Source organism: Mauremys mutica, chromosome 1 (genome assembly GCF_020497125.1).
Source record: "Mauremys mutica isolate MM-2020 ecotype Southern chromosome 1, ASM2049712v1, whole genome shotgun sequence".
Taxonomy (NCBI): Eukaryota; Metazoa; Chordata; order Testudines; family Geoemydidae; genus Mauremys; species Mauremys mutica.
In genome coordinates this window covers 357,810,718-357,829,701 of record NC_059072.1, presented here as the reverse complement: position 1 = coordinate 357,829,701, position 18,984 = coordinate 357,810,718, and the positions used below count along the sequence as shown (strand labels likewise).

General features: G+C 46.5%; 1 pseudogene; it reads right to left on the bottom strand.

Annotated features, from left to right (window-relative positions):
* Nucleotides 1–6,838: 6,838 nt before the first annotated feature.
* LOC123361986 lies at nucleotides 6,839–8,842 on the bottom strand (annotated as a pseudogene).
* Between the last annotated feature and the right edge of the window lie 10,142 nt (nucleotides 8,843–18,984).

The following is an 18,984-nucleotide window of genomic DNA, read 5'->3' as shown; positions in this document are numbered from 1 at the left end:
ATAATACTCAGTCCTGCCATGACTGCAGGGGACTGGACTAGATGACCTCTCGAGGTCCCTTCCAGTCCTATGATTCTATGAAAATAGCTAATTTATCCATTCAACTCTGGCAAATGGTTGTAACCCAATTAACATCAAGCCAATGTAGATATTAATGTTCTCCATAGTGCAGGTATCTGGGCTTTTAGCTGTGAAGCAATGTGGTAGTGTGCCTCAACTTCCCTTTTCAGGCAGCAAATCCGGGTTGTAGTGGCTTTTCTGCTGTGAAAAGTTCTAAGATTGTTTGTAAGCACCAGCTATGATCTATCAATATCATATATTCTTTTAACAGAAAGTATGTTCTCGTGTAATGAAATAACACATGGAATCAGGTGTACCTGAGTCTGCTAACAGGTTACAAGGTATATCCAAAGTGTCCCCTGACTGTCTCCCTCTGCCTGAGGTGTTTTCCATTTTACCCTGAAAGGGCTTTGCTGATCTACTCTGGAAGAGAGCAACTGAATTTAGATACACCCAGGAGGGCCCCTCCGCAATGGGGACTTTTTTCCATGGTGAGTAATGCCTATTGCTGCCACAGACAGTTCAGCTCCTGGGCAGATTTTCACCTTCCTGACCGTGCCGCAGTCGAGCACCTTCAGGCCTGCACCCCTCATCAGGGTCTGTGTTCTGCCGCATTACAGAGCCCATATTTCCCCTTGTAAGTAAAGTGCACATTGATTGTTGGGTCAGCCATTACAGAGGCGTCAGAAGGGTGTATGGACGAGGTATCAGGCTGGTCATAGGGGTAAGTACCAGGTCAGGGATAGTTCAGGCCACATCAGGAGGTACGGTAGGCTCCTGAGTCCCTGAAACAGTCAGGTGGAGGCACCCCCAGTTGGTAGCTAAGAGCCCAGGCTGTTGAAACCCACTGCAGCCCAAGCAGAGGGACTCTGGGTAAGGGCTCCTGTTGAAGATGATCTGCCCTTAGGGGTGTGGCAACCTGTGAACACCCCCCCCCCCAATATGGAAAGGATCTGGCAGTTGCTCTCTCTGCCGAGAGGGGATCTGGGAGCTGCCCAGACACCCAGCTCTCCAATTTCAGCACACAACCTTCTGGGATGGCCTCCCAGCCCCTTCCCCATTCTGGAGCAGCTGGCCCCAGAGGAGCTCATAGACTTTAAGGGCAGAAGGGACCATTATGATGATCTAGTCTGACCTCCTGCACAACGCAGGCCACAGAATCTCACCCACCCACTCCTGTAACAAACCCCTGTCCTATGTCAGAGCTATTGAAGTCTCACCTTGTTGTTTAAAGACTTCAAGGTGCAGAGACTCCTCCAGCAAGTGACCCGTGCCCCACGCTGCAGAGGAAGGCGAAAAACCTCCAGGGCCTATGCCAATCTGCCCTGGAGAAAAATTGGTAAGCCGCGAGGGGCGCCCTGCTGGTCCCTGTGAGGTCATCAGTCAGGCAGCCTTCGGCGGCTTGCCTACAGGAGGTCCACCAGTCCTGCGGCTTCGGTGGCAATTTGGCGGCGGGTACGCCGAAGCTGCAGGACCGATGGACCTCCCGCAGGCATGCTGCCAAAGGGGCGGCAAAAAAGCTAGAGATGCCCCTGCATCTCAGAGAGGTGATTAAGAAAAAGCAGAAAGCCTACAAGGAGTGGAAGATAGGAGGGATCAGCAAGGAAAGCTACCTTATTGAGGTCAGAACATGTAGGGATAAAGTGAGAAAAGATACAGCCGTGGGTATGAGAATGGACATAAGGAGGAAGGGTAGTGTAGCTACCAGACTAATAGGTGATACTGGTGGTAGAATGTCTGGGCCTAATCGGGTAAAGAATGTCAGCGAAGCCAAACAGCAAAAATTTAGATGTTTGTACACTAATGCGAGGAGCCTGGGTAACAAAATGGAGGAACTAGAGCTGCTGGTGCAGGAAGTGAAACCGGATATTATAGGGATAACAGAAACATGGTGGAATAGTAGTCATGACTGGAGTACGGGTATTGAAGGCTATGTGCTGTTTAGGAAAGACAAAAATAAAGGCAAAGGTGGTGGAGTGGCACTGCATATCAATGATGAGGTAGACCCTCCAGTTTGCCTCTCAATGTTAAAATCTGTCATGGGGATTACCTGGACATGTCCCAACCATCTTCCCCAAATTCCTAGTTTAAAGCTCTCTTAATCAGTTGTGGCAGCCTCCATTCTAGAAGTCTATTTCCTTCCCTACTCAGGTGAAGTCCATCCCAAGAGAACAATCCTCTGTCCATGAATGCTTCCCAGTGGCCGTACATCCCAAAGCCCTCCTTATAGCACCACTGCCTGAGCCATCCGCTGATCACCATAATCTTGTCACACCTTTGTGCCCTTCTCTAGGAACAGGCAGAATCCCACTGAAGATCACCTGAGCCTCGATTTCCTTAAGCGTCTTCCCCAGCCTGGCATAGTCTCCCTTGATACGTTCCAGCGAGAACCTAGCCGTATCATTCGTTCCCACATGAAGGACAATCAGCAGATTCTTTCCCGCTCCCATTAGGAGCCTCTTCAGCCTCAGGTCCACATCCCGTATCTTAGCACCCGGCAGAGAGCACACCCTTCTGTTCTCCGGATCAGCTCTAGTTACAGGCCTGACTATTCTTCTCAGTAAGGAGTCCCCAGTCACATAGACCTGCCTTTTCCTGGTGATAGTGCGATTCTCCGGTCTCTCCCCTGTTCCCACTGGCTGCAAGTCCTCTCGATTCCTATTCACCCTTGCAATCCTCCGCAACCCACCCCGTATCCTCCTGGGGCTCATATTTTGTGTTGTCTCCATTGACTCTTCCCCGCTTCCTGTAGGACTAGCAGCTCTTCTCTTCTTCCTTGCCCTCTCACTTCCAGCGACCACCTGCTGTGCCCCTTCTTCATTTTCCAACTCCGTAAAGCTGGTCCTGAACTCTATTTCTCTTTCACTGGCCCGTCTTTTCCTCTGCCTGGTTCTCCCCTCAGAGTTCTTTGTTACTGCTTCCATCTGCAAGTCTGAATTTTTCCCTTCAGCCTCCTCCTGTCTTTGCTCCATCATCCACTTGAACCCCTTTCTAAAACTCAGAGTTTTCACCTGCATCTCCAATCCTCGGATCTTTTTTTCGATCAGCTCTAGCAGGCAGCACTTCATGCAGACAAAATTCTTTTTAGGTGCCCCCTTCAGGATCATGTACATGCTGCAGCTTCCACATCCAATCATCTTCATTGTGTCTTCCACTGCTTGGGTCACTACCACTGCTGTCTCTGTATCTGTCATAGCCTTCTCACCTAAGTCCTTTTAGTCTGGGAAACACAAACCAAAACACCACCACCCACAGTAACACAAACCCCCACTGAGCACCAAAACACTGCCAGAACACCCCACACTCCCTTGTCTGTTCCTCTGCCTGGCACTTAGTCTTCCCCTCAAACTCCACTTGCAAACTCCCCTGTTTACAGCTCTGTTTGCTGGCTCCTGTGCTACTGCAGCTTTCTATGGGTCTGTCCTATTTAATGGTAAATTCTCAGAATGGAGAGGGGTAACTAGTGGTGTTCCCCAAGGGTCAGTCCTAGGACCAATCCTATTCAATTTATTCATAAATGATCTGGAGAAAGGGGTAAACAGTGAGGTGGCTAAGTTTGCAGATGATACTAAACTACTCAAGATACTTAAGACCAAAGCAGATTGTGAAGAACTTCAAAAAGATCTCACAAAACTAAGTGATTGGGCAACAAAATGGCAAATGAAATTTAATGTGGATAAATGTAAATTAATGCACATTGGAAAAAATAACCCCAACTATACATACAACATGATGGGGGCTAATTTAGCTACAACGAGTCAGGAAAAAGATCTTGAAGTCATCGTGGATAGTTCTCTGAAGATGTCCACGCCGTGTGCAGAGGCGGTCAAAAAAATAAACAGGATGTTAGGAATCATTAAAAAGGGGATAGAGAATAAGACTGAGAATATATTATTGCCCTTATATAAATCCATGGTACGCCCACATCTCGAATACTGTGTACAGATGTGGTCTCCTCAGCTCAAAAAAGATATTCTAGCACTAGAAAAGGTTCAGAAAAGGGCAACTAAAATGATTAGGGGTTTAGAGAGGGTCCCATACGAGGAAAGATTAAAGAGGCTAGGACTCTTCAGCTTGGAAAAGAGAAGACTAAGGGGGGATATGATAGAGGTATATAAAATCATGAGTGATGTTGAGAAAGTGGCTAAGGAAAAGTTATTTACTTATTCCCATAATACAAGAACTAGGGGTCACCAAATGAAATTAATAGGCAGCAGGTTGAAAACAAATAAAAGCAAGTTCTTCTTCACGCAGCGCACAGTCAACTTGTGGAACTCCTTACCTGAGGAGGTTGTGAAGGCTAGGACTATAACAATGTTTAAAAGGGGACTGGATAAATTCATGGTGGCTAAGTCCATAAATGGCTCTTAGCCAGGATGGGTAAGAATGGTGTCCCTAGCCTCTGTTCGTCAGAGGATGGAGATGGATGGCAGGAGAGAGATCACTTGATCGTTGCCTGTTAGGTTCACTTCCTCTGGGGCACCTGGCATTGCCTACTGTCGGTAGACAGATACTGGGCTAGATGGACGTTTGGTCTGACCCGGTACGGCCTTTCTTATGTTCTTATGTTCTTATGTCCTCAGGGTGTCCCCGGGGTTGGGAACTCCCCCACCCCCTGGGATTCCTCTCTGCAGCACCAAGGGAGGAATATATCTGCATATCTGGGGGAAAGGGTAGCTTAGTGGTTTGAGTATTGGCCTGCTAAACTCAAGGTTGTGAGCTCAATCATAGAGGGGGTTATTTAGGGATCTGGGGTAAAAATCTGCCTGGGGATTGGCCCTGTTTTGAGCAGGGGGTTGGACTAGATGACCTTCTGAGGTCCCTTCCAACCCTGATATTCTATGATTCTCTCTCTGCCCTCCTCTTCAGGATTCATCTCCTTGCTCTGCCTTGTATTTCCTCACAGCCTCCCCTCTCACATTTTTTAAAAAGAAGGTCTGTTCTCCCCACATGATGGGGGGGTCTCATCTAGCTTTGTGTTTGTGTCCCTGTATTTCTTCTCCCCACGCCTGGACATGATGGGGCTGGAGCTGGATTTGGATCTGGGGTCCCATCGCATGGAGGGGCTGAGTGTGTTTTTGTAAGCAGGGGCTGAATGAGCTGTCCCCTGACATCTAGTGGTGAGCTGGGGAAGAGGACTTCAAGAGCCGTCCCTGTTTCCACGGGCACCCCCACGCTGCCTAGGTGCTCAGCATGATGGGACTGCTTTGCCGAAGGAGCACGTTTGGCTGGTGCTGGATCACAAGTCACATTGTTATTGGGGCAGGGATACTAAAGGGTAGTTATCTTTGTTGTGTGACTCAAGAGCAGCAGAACAGGTTTGGCATAATAGAGTTACATTTCTGTACGGCATGTGACAGTCCCACACAACATCCAATAGGGGTGTTTGCAGTGGGGTCCTGTAGGGATCTCTTCTTGGCCAAGTAGCTTTCAATATGTTTATCAAGGAGCTGGAACAAAAGATAAAATCATTGCTGGTAAAATTTGCAGATGATACAAAAAAAGTGCTAAATAACGATAGATAGGGACCGGTCAATTATGCTGATCAAAGTGATCTAGGTACTTGATAAAGAGGGCTAATTTAAGTAACGGGTATTTTGATACATCTAAAACAACTCAGAGCAAAGATTGTCGCTCACACTTACAAGATAAGGGACTGAAGTATAGAATAGGAGCAGGGATGTTGAATAGAATAGGACAGGAACTGTTGGATTGGATTCCACCAATGGGCTCCATCTAGCCTGGTATCTTGTCCCTGCAAGAAATCCCCTAGTGAACAATTCTGGAATTACCAACACACAGAGGAAGTTTCTTCCCGAACCCTGGCGGCTAGTGGCTACCTTATGTCCTCAAGACTAAAGGATTATAGTCCTTTTAAAAACAATTATTTTATTCTATGTAACATAACTGTGGAGATTCTCACTTTCTATATAAATGGCTAATTCTTTTATTGAATTCTACTGAGCTCTTGGCCTTATGGAAACCTTGTGGCAATGAGTTCCACAAGTTAACCCTGCATTATATAACAGGGCTTTCTCTTTCACTAGTTAAAATATGTTGCCTTCAGTTTATTCTCATTTTTGGAGAACACGAAAATGGCACTCTCCAATTTGCCACTGTCTCATTTATTATTTTGTATTACTCCATCATGTTTCTTTTTATGTGGCTCTTCTGCTAATTAAACCACCCCAATCTCACCTTTATAAATCTCTCCAGACCTCTCATCATTTTCAGCACTTTAGAGCTAGGGTGATCAAAACTGAACCTAGTGTCCCACGGAAGAGTGCCCCATTGATTCATATAATGGTGTTATAATATCTTCACATTATTCTCTATCCCATCATTCCAGATACATTTTAATTAACATTAAAAATTAACATTTTGTTGCTTTATAGACCTGGCAGCACACTGAACAAAGATTTTCATTGTGATTTGCACCAAACTCTCCACAATGATGGCCCGGTCTCTGTCTGAGTTGATACAGTGTATTAACAATCCAGTGAAATTATTCCTCACAATGTGCGTTACCTTGACTGTGTGTCAGTGAATTTCACCCGATGTTGTGTTACCCATTCACCCAACTTGGTTAGATCTCTCTGAAGTTCCTCACTGTCATCCCTAGTCCTGACTGCCCCAAATAATTGGCCATCTGCACACTAGGCCACCCAATTGCTCTCTTTTCCACAGCCTATGGATTTGCTGTGCCGTGTCTGAGGAGCCACAGATGCTCTGCCAGGGCTTCTGTGGACTCTGCATGGGGCATGTGTGTGTTAAAGACTCACAGTGACTTGGGGCCTTCACCTGCCTTTCTACTGCTCCCATCGCCATGATATCTAGGCACCTTCTCTTTCCTCAGTGAGCGCTTGGGACCCAGTGTCCACCCACCCCAGCCCAAGCCCTCTCTAGCAGCAAGAGTCGTGGCAGCCTGTCTCCCCCAGCCCTGGTGGTAAGTCCCCATGTCAGCGTCCCTCTCATCAGCTCTCCCTGAAGTGGGGTTTTCAAATTCTCCACAGCAAATAGCCCCACACAAATATTTCTTCTGTTCAGCTCAGTACTCACCACACAGGTACACGCAGTTAAAATGGCTGCAGGTCTGGTTTGTGCTCTGGAGGATGAAGTTATTCCCTTGTCTTTTGACCACACTGAATATCTCATGGACTGGGATTAAAACTTCTTCTTGGGAATGGTTATATGACATGTTCATGATCTGAGCACCAAAGCACGTGCGGATTGTGAAGATCGTGCCTGTGCCAAAATCTTCAGCCACTTTTCTACTAATAGATGAAGAGGCAAAGAATCCAAACCTGATCTTACCCGATCCTGTGTATTGAACTTTTGTGCCCCGGTACACCATCTTGTTATACATCACATTGCACTTCCCTCTTAAGAACTGCAAAGCTCTTGTCAAGTAATAATGAAAGGCTTTGAACTTGAAATTGTCCATGTAAGCAGCTCGAGATCTATTAGTCCCACTCACTGCATCATTAAATGTAGATGAAAAAGTTTTGCCGTTGTATTTGGTGTCGTTAGTATAGGCTACTATGGCTATTCCATACTCATCCTTAAAGCCACGGGGGCGAGAAATCGATTTCATATTTTTCCAGGTTTCTGTTGCCTTTTGCCACACCGTGCTAAATGGTGGGGTCATTTCCTCCTTTAGCAGTTCACGTGCTTTTGTATCCATTTCCTTAGCACATCCTAGATACTGGTCGTCAAAAGCATCATCCATCATGCTCAGCTGCACCTGACATTTTGCCTGGGAGAAGAAAGGAAACATACGGTCACATTAGTATTTGTGTTACAATAACACCTAGAGGTCACACCCAGGATCGGGGCCCCATTGTGCTCGGCCCTGTACAAACACACTAAGAGATGGTCTCTGCCCTTAGGAGCTTATCTCTAAAGCGACAAGACAGAGGAAAGGTGGGAGAAAGGGATGGAACATATAGGCAGAATCCTCAGGGTGTTGTTTGGCAAATGTTCTGTTGGCTCCACAATTTTTTTTCGGGGGGGGGGCACACCCAAGGAGCAGCGCACACTGTAATCATTAGATTCATTTTTAGTTTACTGGGGACTTTGTTAGTGTAATAGATATATTGTGTGCAGGTTGGGATGGGGAGGTTAGAAAGAAAGGCAGGACGGGATACATTAATAGGGAAGACAAAGCCTGAGGAACAAAGGACATAGAAGGAAGGGAGCTAGGAGGGACAGAAATCCCAATCCACTCCCATAGGAATATCTAGAAACCACCCCCATTAAACTCAGCAGGAGTCAGTGGGTTGCCATCTCCGTATGCCAGCCATGCACTGCATGCTCCAGGGCTGGCAGTGCCCGTGGGAAGGTTCCATCCAGGATCCAACCCTTAACATGCATGGAGGATGGCAACACCATTGTGGTGCAGCAGACCTTGGCTGTTGGTCAGAAGCACCCTGGACTGGAACCCAGTTTAGTCGGAGGTTTCAGGTTCCCCTCCCAGCTACTGCGAAATGTGGCGGGGGGCTAGGATTAGACAAACACCTGCCCGGGGTGGTCTCGGTGCACTTAGTCCTTCCTGACTCAGCACAGAAGGCTGCACTAAATGACCTCTTGGGTTCCCTTCCAGCCCTACACATCTATGGGTCTAAGGCAGTATGGCTGCCTGCATAGCCTTGAGCAGAAACACAAGAAAACACCAAATGCTTCACTGGCAAACTCAAGAGTTTACCTGAGGGATTCCCAGCCAGGTTTGAAGACAGAAGTATGTCAAGGGGATCAGCAGAGGCCTCAGCATTGTTCCAACTTCCCCGGTGTGGCTGCAGGAGAATCCATCAGGAACGTCAGTGGAGATTTGGGGGGAAAGAACACATCAAACCAAACATCCTCCCCATTGTTTCACTGTGATCCGTTGTTCTGCATTCAGTGACTGGGATTTCCCAGGCAGGAATTGCTCTCTTACGTACAGCAGCCCAGCCACAGCAGAGGCAGGTTTGACTCTGAAATACAGTTCTCAGCTGGAGGGGTGGGGAGCAGCTGTGTGGAAATCCTGCTTTCACTTCCTAAAGGATCCTGGGGAGTGGAAATATTGTACCTAGTGCTGCTGTGTTTACTTGAAAGTGCCATTAAACTGCTGCACAATACACAGAACCCAACAGGCCAGGCAGGTCTGTTGATCATATCCTAGAGAGTAGGGCTAAAATAACGACATATCTGAATATTTCAGTGCCTCACCCAAGTGCCTGGTCAAGTGTTTGTTCGGCAACTAACTACTCAGTCACTCGTCCCTCTCAGAGACACAGACAGACCTCGGTCACCTGGCCCAGTCAGGGACCCAAACGCCAGCCACACGACCCATTTGGAGACAAACATCAAAGAGACCAGCACACAACTCATCAAGTCCCTTTACCTCCATGCACCGAGTCCATAGCTACACCCTGAAAAACTCCCCTGCTTGCCTCTCCTGTTCACCTGCGAGCTGATCCCTTGTTTAGAGGATACGTTGTGGAGTTGGGTCTTGGGGGGCAGTTTTTCTGGCCAGGGAAAGGGAGCCAGGCATTGGAATTTGGATCCTGGGGGGGAGCCAGTGACATGGGGACTAAGGCGTGGCAGTGTCTTGCTTAGGAAAAGCAGGGATAGAGCCAGGTATGGGGAACAACAGGCCTGGGGTGTTTACTGGAGGAGGTGGGACTTCCACAGAACACATGGAAAATCCATCCATCCCTGACCTTTGCCCATAAAGGAGAGAGTGTGTGGCTGTGCTCTCCCTCCCTGGGTGTAGCTTAGGGGTTAGTTTGGTGGGGTAACTGCTGAGCTGTACCTGGGGTGGTGGGATGGATGTCAGCACAGAGTGAATGGGTACGAAATGTAGGGGTGTGATGTGTGTACTGAATGGATGGGTGGAAAATGAATCTAAACACACTTCATATTTCTATTAACAACAAAGGGCCGGGTGATGCTTCTTAGTTTGAAATGGCTCTTCCGTGGTAGCTTGACGTTGCCAAAAAATATCTGAGCTTTGACACATTTGGCGGGGGGGGATACAGCCACATTCTTGGTGGTTTATGTTTTCTTTTTTAAGGTCTGGATCCCCTTTTTGAATGTAAGTCCAAATAAATGCCTGATTCTCAAGGAGAGAACACCGCCTTCCCACTGTAAAACCCCACATCTGTATCCTTTTCCGAACCTCAGACTGATTTTTTACACATTTCCTCTCTCGGTCTCAGCCATCTTGCTGTAGCACCAGTAATGGAGTTGCTCTCCAAAGACTTCATTGGCTATAACTTCACCTGGGGTTTGTAGTAGAGTTGTGTTAAGTTTTTTTAACGGCAAAATACTTAATACAGTTCCAGACTGTGTTACTTTTTCAGACATCTTCTCTAGGGCTGACAGGAGGATAATGTGGATTTTCCCAGCCCTGCCCCTAGAAATTCTATGCTATATCATTAAAATGTGGATACATTTTCATTCTGTTACAGGATTTTCTTCCCTCTTAATGTAGACTTGTCTCAGCATGGAAGCACTTGCTGGAGCCCTAGGCCTAGCTAACAGTGTGAACCAAAGGCTGTGAATCAGAGTAGGCCTGGCCTGGGCAATAGAGCAACGCACCAGGTACAGGCGAACACCAAGTAAGCATGTTCCTGACTGGAGATGATGGTACAGGACTCCCAGAGTTCTCAGGTATCGCTGTGAACACAATCCTAGGAGATGGTACAGGGAGAGACACACCGGTCCTGAGTAAGATAAGGATGTGATGACAGGATAACGGATGGAGATGTTTTGGTGGAACTAGCATGTACCCGGATAAGGCTGGTAACCATTCACATCTGGAGTGCAATACTTATCTTGTCTATATTCATGTATAAAAGGAGAAGCCATAGGAGGGGCACTTTTATCTAGCTGAGGGGCAGTGTCCCAGTGCACTGACTGAGCTGGTCCACTGTCGCAGGCATACATATGTTAGTGTTCCTGTAGCTCCTATGGGGCGCTAGAACTGTGCTTTGTCGACAATAAACCTGGCCGATCACTTTCGTCACCGAACCGAGCCTCTGGTCTTTCCTTATGAGTAACATTGAGGTCTGCTGAATCAGCAAGCTGTGCTCTCTCCAACTCTGCACTCAGGACAGGGCTGAGTAGTATCAGGATCATCCCTGACAGGTGTTTGTCCAACCTGCTCTGAAAAATCTCCCATGATGGAGATTCCACAACCTCCCTAGGCAATGTATTCCAGTGCTTAACCACCCTGACAGTTAGGAAGTTTTTCCTAATGTCCAACCTAAACTGCCATTTCTGAAATTTAAGGCCATGGTTTCTTGTCCTATCATCAGAGGTTAAGAACAATTTTTCATCTCCTCCTTGTAACAACTTTTTATGTATTTGAAAACTGTTATCATGTCCCCTCTCAGTCTTCTCTTCTCCAGACTAAACAAACCCAATTTTTTCAATCTTCCTTCATAGGTCATGTTTTCTAGACCTCTAATCGTTTTTGTTGCTCTTCTCTTTGTTGCTGTTTCTCCAATGTGGCACCCAAAACAGGACACAATACTCCAGTTCAAGCTTTATCAGTGCAGAGTAGATTGGAAGAATTACTTCCCGTGTTTTGCTTACAACATTCCTGCTACTACATAAGAACAATCACCCTGGGTCAGACTAAAGGGCCATCTAGCCCAGTATCCTGTCTTCTGACAGTGGCCAGTGCCAGGTGCCCCAGAGGGAATGAACAGAACAGGTCATCTTCAAGTGATCCATCCCCTGTCACCCATTCCCAGGATCCCAGAATGGTGTTTGCTTTTGTTGCAACAGTGTTACACTATTAATTCATATTTAGCTTGTGATCCCCAGATCCCTTTCTTGGGCAGTCATTTCCCATTTTGTTTGTCTAAATCATTGATGAAGACATTGAACAGAACTGGACCTAGAACTAATCCGTGCAGGTTATGTCCTTCCAGCATAACTGTGAACCACTGATGACTACTCTCTGGGAACGGTTTTCCAATCAGTTATTCCCGCAGCTTATAGTAGCTCCGTCTAAGTTGAATTTCCCTAGTTTGTCTATGAGACGGTGTCAAAAGCTTTACTAAAATCAAGATATACCACATCAACCACGTCCTCCCTATCCACAAGACTTGTTATCCTGTCAAAGAAATATATTATGTTCATTTGACACAATTTGTTCTTGTGTCAAATGCTGGCTGTTACTTATCACTTTCTTATCTTCTCATGGACTCATAGACTTTAAGGTCAGAAGGGACCATTATGATCATCTAGTCTGACCTCCTGCACAATGCAGGCCACAGAATCTCACCCATCCACTCCTGTAACAAACCCCTAACCTATGTCTGAGTTACTGAAGTCCTCAAATTGCGGTTTGAAGACCTCAAGCTGCAGAGAATCCTCCAGCAAGTGCCCCATGCTGCAGAGGAAGGCGAAAAACCTCCAGGGCCTCTGCCAATCTGCCCTGGAGGAAAATTCCTTCCCGACCCCAAATATGGCGATCATCATAAACCTGAGCATGTGGGCAAGACTCACCAGCCAGCACCCAGGAAAGAATTCTCTGTAGTAACTCAGATCCCACCCCATCTAACATCCCATCACAGACCACTGGGCATACTTACCTGCTGATAATCAAAGATCAATTGCCAAAGTAATTGCCAAAATTACGCTATCCCATCATACCATCCCCTCCATAAACTTATCAAGCTTAGTCTTAAAGCCAGATATGTCTTTTGCCCCCACTACTCCCCTTGGAAGGCTGTTCCAGAACTTCACTCCTCTAATGGTTAGAAACCTTCGTCTAATTTCAAGTCTAAACTTCCTAGTGTCCAGTTTATATGCATTTGTTCTTGTGTCCACATTGGTACTAAGCTTAAATAATTCCTCTCCTTCCCTAATATTTATCCCTCTGATATATTTATAAAGAACAATCATATCCCCCCTCAGCCTTCTTTTGGTTAGGCTAAACAAGCCAAGCTCTTTGAGTCTCCTTTCATAAGATAGGTTTTCCATTCCTCGGATCACCCTAGTAGCCCTTCTCTGTACCTGTTCCAGTTTGAATTCATCCTTCTTAAACATGAGAGACCATAACTGCACACAGTATTCCAGATGAGGTCTCACCAGTGCCTTGTCTAATGGTACTAACACCTCCTTATCTTTGCTGGAAATACCTCGCCTGATGCATCCTAAAACCGCATTAGCTTTTTTAACGGCCATATCAGATTGGCGGCTCATAGTCATCCTGTGATCAATCAATACTCCGAGGTCTTTCTCCTCCTCTGTTACTTCCAACTGATGTGTCCCCAATTTATAACTAAAATTCTTGTTATTAATCCCTAAATGCATGACCTTGCACTTTTCACTATTAAATTTCATGCTATTACTATTACTCCAGTTTACAAGGTCATCCATATAATAATAATTGGAGATGTACCTATCGCCTAGAACTGGAAGGGACCCTGAAAGGGGATTGAGTCCAGCCCCCTGCCTTCATTAGCAGGACCAATTTTTGCCCTAGATCCCTAAGTGGCACCCTCAAGGATTGAACTCACAACCCTGAGATTAGCAGGTTAATGCTCAAACCACTGAGTTATCCTGTATGATAGTGCAGTCTCTCTCCATATTGGCAATACCTCCCAGTTTTGTGTCATCCACAAACTTTTTGTGCCAAGGTCAGTAATAAAAAGATTAAATAAGACTGGTCCCAAAACCGATTCCTGAGGAAATCCACTAGTAACCTCTCTCCAGCTTGACAGTTCACCTTTCAGTATGACCCGTTGTAGTCTCCCCTTTAACCAGTTCCTTATCCACCTTTCAGTTTTCATATTGATCCCCATCTTTTCCAATTTAACTAATAATTCCCCATGTGGAACCATATCAAATGCCTTACTGAAATCAAGGTAAATTAGATCCACTGCAGTTCCTTTGTATAAAAAATCTGGTACCTTCTCAAAGAAGGAGATCAGCTTGGTTTGGCACGATCTACCTTTTTTAAAACCATGTTGTATTTTGTCCCAATTACCATTGACCTCAAAGTCCTTAACTACTTTCCCCTTCAAAAATTTTTCCAAGACCTTACATACTACAGATGTCAAACTAACAGGCCTAAAGTTACTCAGATCACTTTTTTTCCCTTTCTTAAAAATAGGAACTATATTAGCAATTCTCCAGTCATACTGTACAACCTCTGAGTTTACTGATTAATTAAAAATTCTTGCTAATGGGCTTGCAGTTTCATGTGCCAGTTCCTTTAATATTTTTGGATGAAGATTATCTGGACCCTCCGATTTTGTTCAATTAAGCTGTTCGAGTTTGGCTTCTACCTCAGATGTGGTAAAATCTACCTTCATATACTCATTCTCATTTGTCACCCTACCATTATCCTTAAGCACCTCATTAAAGACTAAGGCAAAGTATTTGTTTAGATATTGGGCCATGCCTAGATTATCCTTAATCTCCACTCCATCCTCAGTGTTTAGCGGTCCCTCTTCTTCTTTCTTTGTTTTCTTCTTATTTATATCACTATAGAACCTTTTACTATTGGTTTTAATTCTCTTTGCAAGGTCCAACTCTACATGGCTTTTGGCCTTTCTCACTTTATCCCTACATGTTCTGGCCTCAATAAGGTAGCTTTCCTTGCTAATCCCTCCCATCTTCCACTCCTTGTAGGCTTTCTGCTTTTTCTTAATCACCTCTCTGAGATGCTTGCTCATCCAGCTTGGTCTACAACTCCTGCCTATGATTTTTTTCCCTTTCTTGGGATGCAGGCTTCTGATAGTTTCTGCAGCTTTGACTTGAAGTAATTCCAGGCCTCCTCCGTCTTTAGATCCACAAATTCTTCAGTCTAATCCACTTCCCTAACTAATTTCCTTAATTCTTTAAAGTTAGACCTTTTGAAATAAAAAACCCTAGTCCCAGATCTATTTTTGTTTATCGTTCCATCTCGTTTGAACTGAATTAGCTCATGATCACTCGAACCAAGGTTGTTCCCTACAACGATTTCTTCTATGAGGTCCATTCTTCTAGATGTTTGTAAATTGATTGCTTAATTAGTTGCTCCATTATCTTTCCGGGTACAGAAGTTAAGCTGACTGGTCTGTAATTCCCTGGGTTTTCCTTATTTCCATTTTATAGATGGGCACTATATTTGCCATTTTCCAGTCCTCTGGAATCTCTCCCCTCTTTCATGACTTTTTGAAGATAATCACTAGTGGCACAGATATCTCTCAGTCAGTTCCTTGAATATTCTAGGATGATGTATTTCATCAGGCCCTGGTGACTTGAAGACATCTAGCTTGTCTAAGTAATTTTTAACTTGTTCGTTCCCTATTTTAGCCTCTGATCCTACCTATTTTTCAGTCATTCACTGTGTTAGACATGCAAAGAATCCTGTGGCACCTTATAGACTAACAGACGTTTTGCAGCATGAGCTTTCGTGGGTGAATACCCACTTCTTCGGATGCAAACATGCGAAGAAGTGGGAATTCACCCACGAAAGCTCATGCTGCAAAACGTCTGTTAGTCTATAAGGTGCCACAGGATTCTTTGCTGCTTCTACAGAACCAGACTAACACGGCTACCCCTCTGATACTTGTGTTAGACATCTAATCGCTACTCACCTTTTTAATGAAAACTGAAACAAAAAAGTCATTTAGCATTTCTTCCATTTCCACATTTTCTGTTATTGTTCACCTCGCTCATTGAGTAACAGGCCTACCCTGTCATTGGTCTTTCCCTGGCTTCTAATATATTCATAGACTGTTTTCTTGTTACCCTTTATGCCTCTAGCTAGTTTAATCTTGCTTTGTGCCTCGGCCTTTATTTTGTCCCTACCTACTTGAACAGCAGCACTGAGCAGCTGGAATAGCCTAGCAGCTATTGGACAGTGTTACCACAGCAACGCCATTCGACAGCACTTAACACATCATACTGCAGATGTTTTTCTATATGTTTGTAACCCTTCTGCCCCTCTCAGTTGGCAGCAACAAGGGCCGGGTTCAATATCCAGGGGTTCCGTTTCAATAACACAATGCAAAACCGGCTCGAGCCCCCACCCAGTGACCTGGGACAATTACATACCACCACCCCGGGCGCCTCTAGGAGGCAATACTTCCCCACTTGCAAGCACGGAGTCCGAGTGTAGCAAAATCCTTTTAATAAAGGAGGGAAACAATGCGGCATCACATTGGAGAAACACCACAAACTGGATTATAACACAAACCATAAGCAACAAAACCCACCTCCAAGTACATTTGGCAATGTCCTTTCCCCCTTAGGGTCTTAAGTCCAATCACCCCAAAGTCCAACAACCCAAAAGTCTCTGGTCAGTGCCACCCCAGAGTTCAAAGTTTATCTGCAGAGTTTTACCACCCCCCAGCCTGGGTGGAAATGGGGGGGGGGCACACACACAGGGTGTTAAGGGGGCACCTTACATGGGCCAGGGCCAACTGCTCCGCCTCTCCAGGGAGTTCTGCTGCAGCCTTCACCATGACCAGCTCCACTACACCAGCTGTGCCGCTCCTCCAGCCGACCCATGAGCCGCTCCAGCCGTCCCCGCAAACAGCTCCACGCCGCTCACTGGGCTGCTCCAACACGCTGCAAACTGCTCCGCTCTGCTAGCTGCTTGGTGATAGAGCTTCAGGCTCCCCCACTAGTAACACAGCACTCAGTGATCTCAGCTCAGTAAGCTTAGCTCTTTTAGGGATTTTAGCTCTTAGTAGGGGAGCCCCCGTGCTGGTGCACTACTGGCCCAATGTGAATTCAGCTTAGCAGCCTTTAGATGGACTCCTAAAGGAATCAAAATTAGCTCTGCTCTTCAACAGTGGAGAGAGGGGGAGGGAGGGAGAGAAGGATGTGCAATGGGTGTTCCAGGCCCTCAAAAGGGGCCCATACCATAAGGTACACACACCAGTCCCCAGCCTCTCTCCCTTCACTGGGTTTTGGAACCCATGTCCCTTGTCTAGCAAGTGCTATGTAATATAGGTTGAGTCATTTCTGTCATAAAGCAGTCTCATAGTTTCTCATTCACATAATTAGGGTGACAGCACTTTTTTCCTTCCTGCCCCAATAACAAAGAAATTGGGGATCCCAGCTGTCAAAATAACCATCCCATGCTGCCGTGGGCTATTGCAATGCAAATGCTTTGCCACTCCTTGAGATTCCTTTCACAATCCCCACAACTCACCACGGGATGTCAGGGCAGAGCTCATCCCGACTCCGCTTACATGTTATTTATTTAAGGCCATACCTTGAAAATGTATTGAATAGAACCTTATGTGAGGGGGCTGCTAGTCCCTTACTGCAACGCGGAGGAAGGGTCAGCCAGAAAACCCCACTTTCTCCTAGATTGAGACAGGTTGGAAGAGGAATCGGGATCATGAGGCTGACAATCCCCAGGGCCAATGGGAGAGGGCAACGCTCCAGGCCAGGCAGGTGATTGACAGGGCAGGCAGGTCAATGAGGGAGTCAGGAGCCCAGGGACTGGGTGTGAGCTGGGGCTGCCAAGGGCAGAGTAAAGGAAAGAGCCGCAGACAGAGCTGGGTTTGGGGCAGAGCTGGAGCAATGCAAACCTGCTGCGCCGATGAGGATCCAGGACTTAGCTATAGCGGGGAGCCACGGGCCCAGAGCCAGGATAGCGGGTGCCAGTTGTGTCACATATAACACTGCAGCTGAGTGCAGTTAGTAGCTGGGAGAGCTGGGGTGGGGGAGAGGAGTGCAGGGATACATCACCAGCCAAGAGCCCTTGCAAGCTGGACGCCGAAGGGAATCACGAACCCTACAGGGGAGCTGATGCTGGGGAGAAGGGTCCTGTCACCTAGACCCTGCGGGCATGTGGCCACCGCCAGAGCAGGTGTCTGACCTGCAGTATCACCGCAGCACAGCCAGGGCCTGGGAGGGAGGCCTGGGAGCAGGGCCACCCTATCCCCTGTCCTAAGTGACCAGCACAGTGTCGGGAGTTGAGCCCCGAGGAATCCTGGGCCCAGCCTTGTTGGGGTTAACGCACAGTTGCCAACTTTCACGTGGTTAATAAACACCCTGACTTTCACAATAAGCCAAAAATCAAGCTAATCCCATTCAAAACAAGGCCAAAACAAGCCAATCCCTGAGAACCCCAACATTCTATGTGACTAGATCCTCCAGGTGTGCAGTCTGGGACTGGGATGGGCCCGCTAGGCACCCTTCACTCTCTCCCCCACCCCTGGCCCCTGTTTGCCTGTTGCTCACCCACTTGCTCCCCTTGCCCCTGCAAGAACGGCCGTACTGGGTCAGACCAAAGGTCCATCTAGCCCAGTATCCTGTCTGCCGACAGTGGCCAATGCCAGGTGCCCCAGAGGGAGTGAACCTAACAGGTAATGATCAAGTGATCTCTCTCCTGCCATCCAGCTCCACTCTCTGACAAACAGAGACTAGGGACACCATTCCTTACCCAGCCTGGCTAATAGCCATTAATGGACTTACCCTCCATAAATTTAGTTCTCTTTTAAACGCTGTTATAGTCCTAGCTTTTACAACCTCCTCAGGCAAGGAGTTCCACAAGTTGACTGTGCATTGTGTGAAGAACTTCCTTTTATTTGTTTTAAACCTGTGAAAGCTATTTGGTAGCCCCCGCCCCCTTATTAATAGTTTTGCAAACGGCCAGTAGGTGGAGGCAGAAGCCTCCAAAAGGCCTCACGTACACAGTACCTTGAACTTTATAATTAATCTTCCTTTTGCTGCCAAAGGCAGAAAAAATCCTGCTTCAAGCCAGTTTTTACTAACCAGATAACAGAAGCACAGGGTTTGATACCCACCAATGAAGTGTTAACACGGCATGGTCTTTGTCTAAATGTGTATAAAAGATCTGTAAAACTTGTGTCAGGTAGAGTCTTCTGTATCTATTACAGAGCTCTCCTTTCTTCTGCAGAATAAAGCATTTTTCCTTATCCCTGTCAGGCTGTTATTGGCTCTCAGCTAGGCAGA